Source organism: Onychostruthus taczanowskii, unplaced genomic scaffold (assembly GCF_017590055.1).
Source record: "Onychostruthus taczanowskii isolate IOZ18803 unplaced genomic scaffold, ASM1759005v1 scaffold158, whole genome shotgun sequence".
Lineage (NCBI taxonomy): Eukaryota > Metazoa > Chordata > Aves > Passeriformes > Passeridae > Onychostruthus > Onychostruthus taczanowskii.
Window position 1 is genome coordinate 262,841 of NW_024498773.1, and position 9,130 is coordinate 271,970.

At 38.8% G+C, this 9,130-nt stretch overlaps 1 protein-coding gene across 1 annotated transcript in view; it reads left to right on the top strand.

Moving 5' to 3' along the window:
- Positions 1–9,130, top strand: part of CAMK4 (calcium/calmodulin dependent protein kinase IV) — a 138,111-nt gene that overhangs the window by 48,827 nt on the left and 80,154 nt on the right. The gene's annotated exons all lie outside the window — the stretch shown is intronic.

Below are 9,130 nucleotides of genomic sequence, written 5' to 3' on the forward strand. Positions count from 1 at the left end.
AGAAGGAAGGTGTGGTGATCCCAGCTTCCTGCCCACTTTGTGCCTGGCACCAGGGTGGGTGGTAGGGAGGGTTCCATGGCATCTGTAGGTTAGCTGAGGACTGATGCAGCGTTTTTTCCCCTGTGCATTTGGAAGAAATCCAACATTTAAGGAAGATCTACACCTGCTTAGGTCTTTCCCAGCCATCAGAACTGAAGCTGGAAGAGCTGGTCTTAAAGTTTTGGAAGACAGGACCTGACTTGAAACCTCCCCTGTGCTTGCAGTAAGTTGACATTTGGATGCCAGGCCTGGCAGGACTGCGAACTCTATCACTCTGATGTAAATAACCCCCACTGGCAAAGCCTGCACCAGAATATATGCCTTCTTCACTTCTTCAAGAATTTTTTTCTGTTTTATAAGTAGTTACAGAGTCTCTCTGCTGCAGCTTCATCTTTCCTCTGTAGCTTTGTTAATGCAATAAAATTACAACGAGGTGTTAAGTCTGCAGGTAATTGTTATGATAATGGCAAGTCAGGTTTTCTGACTGACAAAAATAATAAGAAGCAGCAGATTAAAAGAGCTCTCTATTATGGAAAATCAGCTATTTCAATTTATCTTTTGAGAATATATGTAAATATGATCAGAATACACAAAATGTTATAAAACGTGTTAATTTAGGGATCTTTGGCAAAATATTATGCATTCCTCCAAATTCTTTTGCATTTTCTGGCTTTCAGTCTTATAATTTATGATTAGAAATGTCTGTCCCACCAGGTTTAAAGAAGAAAACATATTTAGTACCTAATAACAGCCCAATAACTTTTGAATCTGACGTATATTAAATTTTTTTGTTGTTGTCTTGTGCTAAGGGATCGTGGGCTGGCACTGAACATAAACTTCTTGGCAAAAGCAATTTATTTCAGAGAAGACACTGCACAGGAATTGATGATTCAGCACAACACAAACCTCCAAGGAGAAAACTGTGTAACTTGCCAAAAAGAGGGCTATTAAGGATACACATGGACACAAGAGCTTTCAGAATCCAGAAAATGACTAAACCTAAACTTGCTGGTTGTAAAGTTTGTTCAAAGCTAGATTTAAATGTGCAGACAGAAACAACCATTAATTTTTCACTGTCTTGATTTCAAATGGTAACTTTCCTATGTACAGAGCAAGCTGTTGGAAGCCCACAGCCTCCACACTGCTTCCCTTCCCTCAACCAGGAGAACCAGAGTCAACAAGTGAGGATGTCCATACTGCCACATGTTGTCATTTAGAGTTAAGTCCAGTCTGCCTCCTGCATCTGGAGATTGTCCAGAAGAACAGATGAAGAACAGTAATCAATGGTGTTGACACCTGCTTATGGTACAGACTGTACGAAACACTTCCTGATGAAGGAATATGTCACCAGGCAGGTAATTCTGCAATGGCCCAGGAAGAAAAGACTTGTAACACAGAACATTTTACAAAGCTTTTACTGCTCAGCACTCTTTTCTCCTTGCATGCAGTCTTCATGAAGTTTAAGTAAATAATGTTTATTCTTCATTAGTATCTTTTAAGAGGAGGAGGGGGGAAAAGTGCTGCTTATGAGATAGGGGTTCAAATGCTTGAAAGAGGGGTTGCTTTAAATAAGGCATATGTATTCCCAGGAGGGGTGAGTTCACTGGATAGTTTCAGTTGTCAGGCTTTGTGTGGGACTTAGTGAGGGCCAGTCACGCCATATCTGGGCACAACATCAGTGACTGTGAGAAAGTGCTTGAGACTGCCAGTCTGCATCTTGCACGGGTAGTGTTAGCACATGAGTTAGAAGATTTGCCCCAGTGTGTCCAAAGGGGCAAACTTGTTCAGTAGCAAGGACAAAAACATGCATGGCTTCTCTTGGTTCACTTTTCTACCTTCTTTTCTTTGCTGTCCTCATTTCACTAAACTGCTTAGACGTGGGTAGCCAAGAACTCTCCAGTCCCTGAAAAGGAAAGAGCATTCTCAAGGAAAACTAATTTCCAAATAAAATATTCAAAATCAGTTTCTGGGTCTTTTGGACTGCAATAGCTTCGTGTTGAAAGGTGAACCCCCCACTATTATAAGTTCAGTTTCAGGCAAGTTTAAGTGAAAAATTTTTTCCGACTTGGCAGGAAAGAAATTGGGTTTCTTGCTGAGAATTCTCATGCTGTTTTAGGAATACAGCTATTCCAATTTGTGGTCTGACCCAACATATTAGAGAGGCTAAAGGAAAAAGAACAAATGGTGACTATATTTTCTACAGGGTATTTCTTACACAGTGCTGTAGGAAGTGCTCTAATCTTCACCTCATATCTGCATTTCAGCAATCATACCTGAAATTTTGTTTAGGAACCCAAATTTCAGAAAGGCGGGTTACTTCAAGGGAGCAATGTACACACAGTACAGCAGTAATCTCTGGAATTCAATGTAGTTTGAGTTTTGCTTCTGTGCTTTTCAAATTCATGCTTGAGATAATGATTCTTGCTTGTAAGTTTGGGTCAGCTATTTCCACTCAGTGAAAGGCAGGGAAGCCAGACTCAGTGCTGGGGGTCTCTTTCTTGTTCTCAATATTTACCTACCAGCTAAACTGAAATTTAAGAAGTAGCCTTTGATGTGAGGGAAATTAACTAATGTTGATATAGATATGAAAGAATGCAGCTAATGTGACACCTGACTGAATTCCTGCAGTTCAAAAAGGCACTACATCCAGGTGTAACAATGTGTTTAGCCTCTCTGTGGGATAGAGATTCTTTTCTATAAATTTCCTGCAATACTTGAGGGAGGAGCCTCATTGGAAGCAAGTTAGAAATATACTGCTGCAGTCTCAGCAGGAATAATCGGCTGCTGGTCCAGCCCCCACAGCAGGAGTGGCTTGAACTGCTGTACTTTAATTAGTGTTTCAGCAGCCAACCTGCCCCATGTCTAAAGAATTATAATTCTACAAACTGTTATCTGTGACATTTACAGGTTCAAGAATATTGGCAAGCACTAGTTTGATTACATTTTTTTTTAAATGTTGTATGTCTTTTCTTGTGTTGTGCTTGTCTAAGGCTCCTTTTATCTGCTGAATGCAGTGAAGGCTGAATATAAAAGATAACTTTTTGGAATATTGCATTGCCTTTGGAGACCAGCCTGAACAATTGCTGAAAAGTCCTTTCACCTCAAATATTAGAAAATCTATTCAGTAGCTAAAAGTAAAAAAAAAAAAAAAAAAAAAAAAAAAAAAAAAAAAAAAAAAAAAAAAAAAAAAAAAAGAAAAAAAAAGGCAAAACAACAACTGAAAAGGTAGGGATGTTTTCATTCTGAAAAACAACCAGCCAGAACTCTGGAATGCAATGGAATTAGATTTCCTTTTCAGAACCGTGTACATTTTTTCCACTAACCTTGCCTTTGTTAAAGATTTGTTTTGTTCCTCATAGTATGTGGGAATCCCTACTATGAGGAACAAAACAAATCTTTTTGCTGCTCCTAAATGATATGTTTTGTGAAATTTTCCATTCTGTTTACAAGTAGTGAAATAATGAGGAAAAAGGGAGGGCTGCAGTGGCTTGCAATTGCCTGCAAGCCCTGTATATGTAGATATTGATATTTAGAAGAAGCTTTAAGATTAGATTTGAGTAATTTAAGAATTGTTTGTCAGATTACTGTAGAAAGAGTTTGTTTGATATTTCTACATGCAATTCAAGTTGTGAAATACCCAAATTTACATGTATGTATTTTTTAAAGCGAAGGCAGTATTAGTAATACCGTGAAATATGCACTCTTAAACTAATTTTAATTCCTCTCACTATAAATAGATTTTTTCTTTTCTTTTTTTTTTTTTTTGGTTTGTTTTGGGGTTTGTTTTGCATTGTTTTGGTTTTTGTTTTTTATTCTGTCCAGTCTTTTATCTTCAAACAGGATGTTTAATTTTTGAAGTTTAGGAATAGTAATTTCATTTCTATAAATCCATTTTGACCTTTAAGTGTATATCTAAGAAAAGATAAATTAATGAACTTTAACTTTATACTTCTGTAAACTATACAAAGTAATCAAAATTCTTTGTGGACGCCTATAATGGACTTTGATCTCTTGCTGCAGTTTTGGCAGCACAGATTTCCATGGCTTTGTACCAGGTACAGTTTTCTTGGGACCAATCATTCTTTCACGTGTTTTTATTGGGCAAACTTGATTGTGTAATTATTACTTGACTGCATGAAGCACATACTAATTTATTTTTAAAAAATGAATCCAGAACTTAAGGAATTTAATCCAAATGAAATTTACAGGGGATTACATTGAGGACTGTAGTTGTAATGAGTTGATATAAAAACCAAGATGAGTGGGCATGGTGTGGAAATGCTGACCTACTTTTGAAAAGATTGAATTTCCTTCTTACAGTGAAATTACAGCCAATGAGTGTTATTTTATTTTAAAAGCTGCAGCTTGAGGAATTTACTTTTACTATCCACCTGTGTCCAAGTAACCATATGGCTACATTTCATTTTGGTTGCCTTTCCTCTTTCACAGGCTGAAGCTTTTTGTGGATTTCAGGGAAGAAATGCTTTTTCCAAACTGGGTCAAATTCTGTCTTTTCTTGCTTTGTGTTTTCTCTCTCTCCCAGGCTCCACTGCAGGTTCCTGCAAATTCCATTTTCTGCTTTATGTGCAAATTCTGCTGATCACCTCCACCTCCTTAACACCCCTCCTGGGCGTCCCTGCCTTCCTTCCGTCTGTGCTGACACCACTATTTTTGACTGCATCTATTTGAAGTGTGGCCATGCCTTTTCTCTCAGTCTTGCTGTCTGGAGTCCTTAGTACAGGCAGGGCACTGTAGTACTGCTGCCCAACCTTTAATAGTGTCTTTCTGAAATCATTGGAAGCTCAATAACACCTGAAAATAGTAAGAACAAAAATAATCCAGAATGCTCAACCAATTGTATATTGAGAGGTGGGTGGGGAGGAGGCAGAAGATTTTGCACATTTTAAATATTTTAAAAGCATTTTTCAAAATCATGTGTTAGACAACACACATGCAGAGGTCAGTTACTGAATTTTAGTCTATTTTGATGTATTTAGTGGAACATACTTACATTGGTTGACTAATGGGTGAGTGAATTTATCCTGCCACTGAAGTATTTGTACTTCAGGAAAACTATTTCTGTGCTAATACTGTGTGTGTCTCAGCTGTGATACATTCCATGCACAGGACTTCATGAGCTTTCTTAAGTGTTGTCATTGTGTTCATTGTAGTTGGCATCACAAGAGTGTTTTTGTTGTCCATTATGACCAAGCAGCTAAGATGTATAAATTATTTTCAGTTTTTTTCTAAGTCCAATACATATGTATATGTATGTATATATAGAAACATTTTTCTAGTAAAGCATTTGGCGTCTTCACAATAAGATGATCTCTTGTTGTTGCTGTTCTTCTTTAGCATGATCACAGCTATACCTGGGTTTTTAAAAGTAAATCTTTAACAGAATCATTAAGCAGTTTTGCAGATTGAAACACGTGTGCAAGTAAAGGAGAATGGCAATATTTTCGATAATTCCAATTACTATTCTCTAACTGCATATTCCAAGAATACGCCTTTTTTTCTTTCCTTTTCTTTTCCCCCTCTTTTTTCCCTATTTTGCTTATTCCAGCCAATTTCAGATAATTTATGTTTTGAATTCAGGTGGACTCTTTCCAGGCAAATGTGCAAAAAACCAGCAGCTGGATGCTCCTTTAAGCCTAATTTTGCTTAGAAGTAAATAAATGCCCACTTACATACACAAATATATATAATAAATATTGCATATAAATGTGTATGTATATGTGCAAAGATATATATATCTTTGTATATATTCATTAAATACAAAGAGGCAAAAGCTGACTGAATCCATTCTAAATAGGCAAACACAATACAGTGAGTAATCTTGGGGAATATGGGAAACATGATTTCTGGTTTCTAGCCTGAACCGGTAATGGGTCACTTGTCAGTCATACTGTGCAATGCACTTCTGCAAGGGATTATCAGCTGTTTGGACTCAGGGCCCTCTCAGTTTCTCCCATTTAAACTGTTAACGGGGGAGGATTAAATATTCTCTAGGGTTGTTGTCTGCTGCTTATCAAATAAGTGCATTGAGTATAGGGGATCTCTTTCTATAGCACTCTTTACATTTATCATTCAGATGAAGCAGGCATCCCTTGTAGGGAATGGGACATTGAGAGGCTCTAGGTCTGCCTGTCTGGCCATGAATTCCATGGCCCGAGGAAAGTGGCATGTTGCCACAAGGATTCCTGGTTTCTGTATATTTGTGTATTCTGACAAAACGTATCAATGAAGTTTTCAGTTGATGCAAATTTGAGAGGAGGTTCTGAGAAGCCGGATGATGGCAGTCAAGGTTTGATGTTGCAAAAACTTAGGGTAGGGGCAAGAGGTTAGAATTAGCAGCTCTCTGTGTTTCGGCTTCACATGAGAGTCTTGCAGCTGAATCTTCCCACTGCTCTTTGGTGATGAAAGCTTGAATTGCTCCAGTTGGTGACCTTCCAAGTCAGACAGTCACTCGGGAAAGCTGGATGTGCTGATTCACCAGAAAGCTTCAGCAGCAAGCTCCAGCAGGAAGCCAAAACGAGAAGCAAAGCAAACCACCCTGATTTACATGAGGCAGTTCTGTTTGTGCATTTACATTAAGATCCATAGGCTGATTTCTGCTTGCTCACTCCCCCCCACTCCCCACTACTTTTTTTTTTTTTTTTTTTTTTTAAACCGTGAGGAAGCGAAGATATCCTGTTACCAGCAAAGAAACAAGGAATCAGGTCCCTACTAGTAATAGCTCTCTGCTACTACTAGTGCTCTGTTTAGCACCAGGTGTAAGCAGGTTGCCATCCTGTTCCTGATTTCCTGTACTGGTTTCTGCCATGGAAGAGGAAAGCAGAGTTGGTTGTTAGCTAAAGTTAGGTGTTTTCTCTCCTGGCTGGTGAGAACAAGTCTATCAGGGCTGGGCAAGTCCATGTAAATCAGAAGAAAAATCTTCCAAAGTGTTTCCAAGTCTTGCCATACCTTGTCATCAGTTTTACAGCAAATTAGGACTGCAGGGATATGCAGAAATCTGTACAATAGAGAATAGTTTTCAAAGTGTACCCTTGTTTGTGTTTTGAATATTGATTAATGAGCCTGATGTCAAACTGCTCAACTGGATTCTCTCTCCGGGCTGTCTTACACCTCTTTCAAGCATTATGCTGCCTGTCTTCTAGGTTTGGGTACAGTCAAATGAACTGCAAAAGTTGGTGTGATGCTATCTATCCTTCCTGGTGGAAATGCCCATCTCATCACTAAGACAGTTAAATAATATGGGGTGTAAAAAGCTACTGACAGTAGCTTTACTGAGTGACAGGGCCTGCCCTCCATTGCCACAGCAGCAGTGAACATCAAGAGATTTGCAACGTAATGATCATCTATTTATTCGGATTAATAGCAGCTGCTAAATAGCTTCTCTAATTCTGCCCTCACCCAAATACAATAATTTCTAGAAATTTTGCTGCCTACTTTGTAAGCACATATGTAAACTAATGAATTTAATGTTTATACTGCACTCTGTGTACATGAAGAAGGGCACAGGAATGATTTGCAGTTTATGCACTGACTTCCCCATTGCAATCCTGCAGTGAAGTACTGGAGATATAAATCTTATCACAGCATGTTGGAATTCTATCTTTTAACAGTTTTGTTGTATTTAAAAGATGTGATGGTTTTTTTAATGTAATATATTTTTTCTTCTTGCTAAATAGAGTCTTTGGAGACTTGGCTAAGGAGAGGAGATCTAATTAAATTCATGTTATGATTCTGGGAGTCACTGAAGCTCTCAGTACTCCCACACATTTATCAATATACTTTTAAGAGGGACAAATCATTTTAGCATTTGCGATGAAGTGAAGATTAATTTATATGTGGTGCAGAGAAGCCCTCAGATGATTGAGCTGCATAACCCTTGCCACAGGTGACCTTTCCTTATGAAAAGGTCTTTCTGAAATAAATCTTAATCAAGTGCCAGTTCTTGTGCTCACTCATGTACTTATGAAAATAGGGATGTGCCTACTACTCAAAGCCTTGTATTGGCACCTGTCTGGCCCATGCTGAGGAGGAAGAAGAGCAGGGCACCCATGGCAGTTTTGTACAGCACCTAGAATAATTAACCTTGTACCACAGCTTTATTCCTATAGTCAAGCATGGCTATGCCATACTAGTGTTTAAAAGAAAGCTGCTGCTGTCATGGTTGTCTCCTGTAGACTCACCGAGATGTGTTTCTCCTGGTTCCAAGGGATCTGCAGTGCAATTCAGTGTCTGGTATGCATATAAATTTTCTCACTGCAGCTGTATGTACTTCTGCAGTAGTTGTTCATGATATGACAACTGCAGTCCCCTCTACCTTAAAAATATGCAGCTACTTAGAAGTGCTGAGTCTTGGAGTGGGTCTGAGGGCAGGAAGTTTCCAAAAATGCCTTACTTTCAATGATGGTGCTTCAGTGCATCTCTTTTGGGTAGAATACAAAGGTATCTGAAGGGTTTGTAACCAGTATGAGTTTGGCAGAGGTTTCAACCTCTCTTTAAATAATTCATAGAGTGCAGGGCCCTCCTTTGACAGTAACAAGTAAAGCACAGCAACTTGAGCCTCCCCCTGGAGACCATCTCCCCCAACTATCCACTCAGAGAAGAGCTTTCCATCCAGCAGAGCCATAATTTCATGAGTGCTCAGACTTTTCACATTCAAGTAATTACACCTTGAAGGCAAACAGAAGATGTAAGCCCAGTCCACTTTTGCTGTGAACAAATCCCATCAGTTTCCAGTGAATTAACTGAAAGTGCTGCCTCCTCCATTTGGTGCAAAATTTTACTTTTTGGTCCAGTGGGCAAGGAGCAGCACAAAAAATTTCTGTCTCACCATTGCTGTCATCAACGATTAGTAAGAAGACCCCCATAATGTACCCTATTGTTGCAAATGTGTTTCCTTAACAAAGGCAAGATATGATGACTTAATTATCCAAGGAAACATCCAGGGATTGCCATGAGACAGAAAAGATGTGGCCAAAAAGGATGTTAAACTCTTGCAGCTTCTGTTGGCTGAGTAACTGCTGAAGTTCTGGTTAAACATAGAAGGGTTTTGACACTTCTTGGGTTTTGGGGGGGG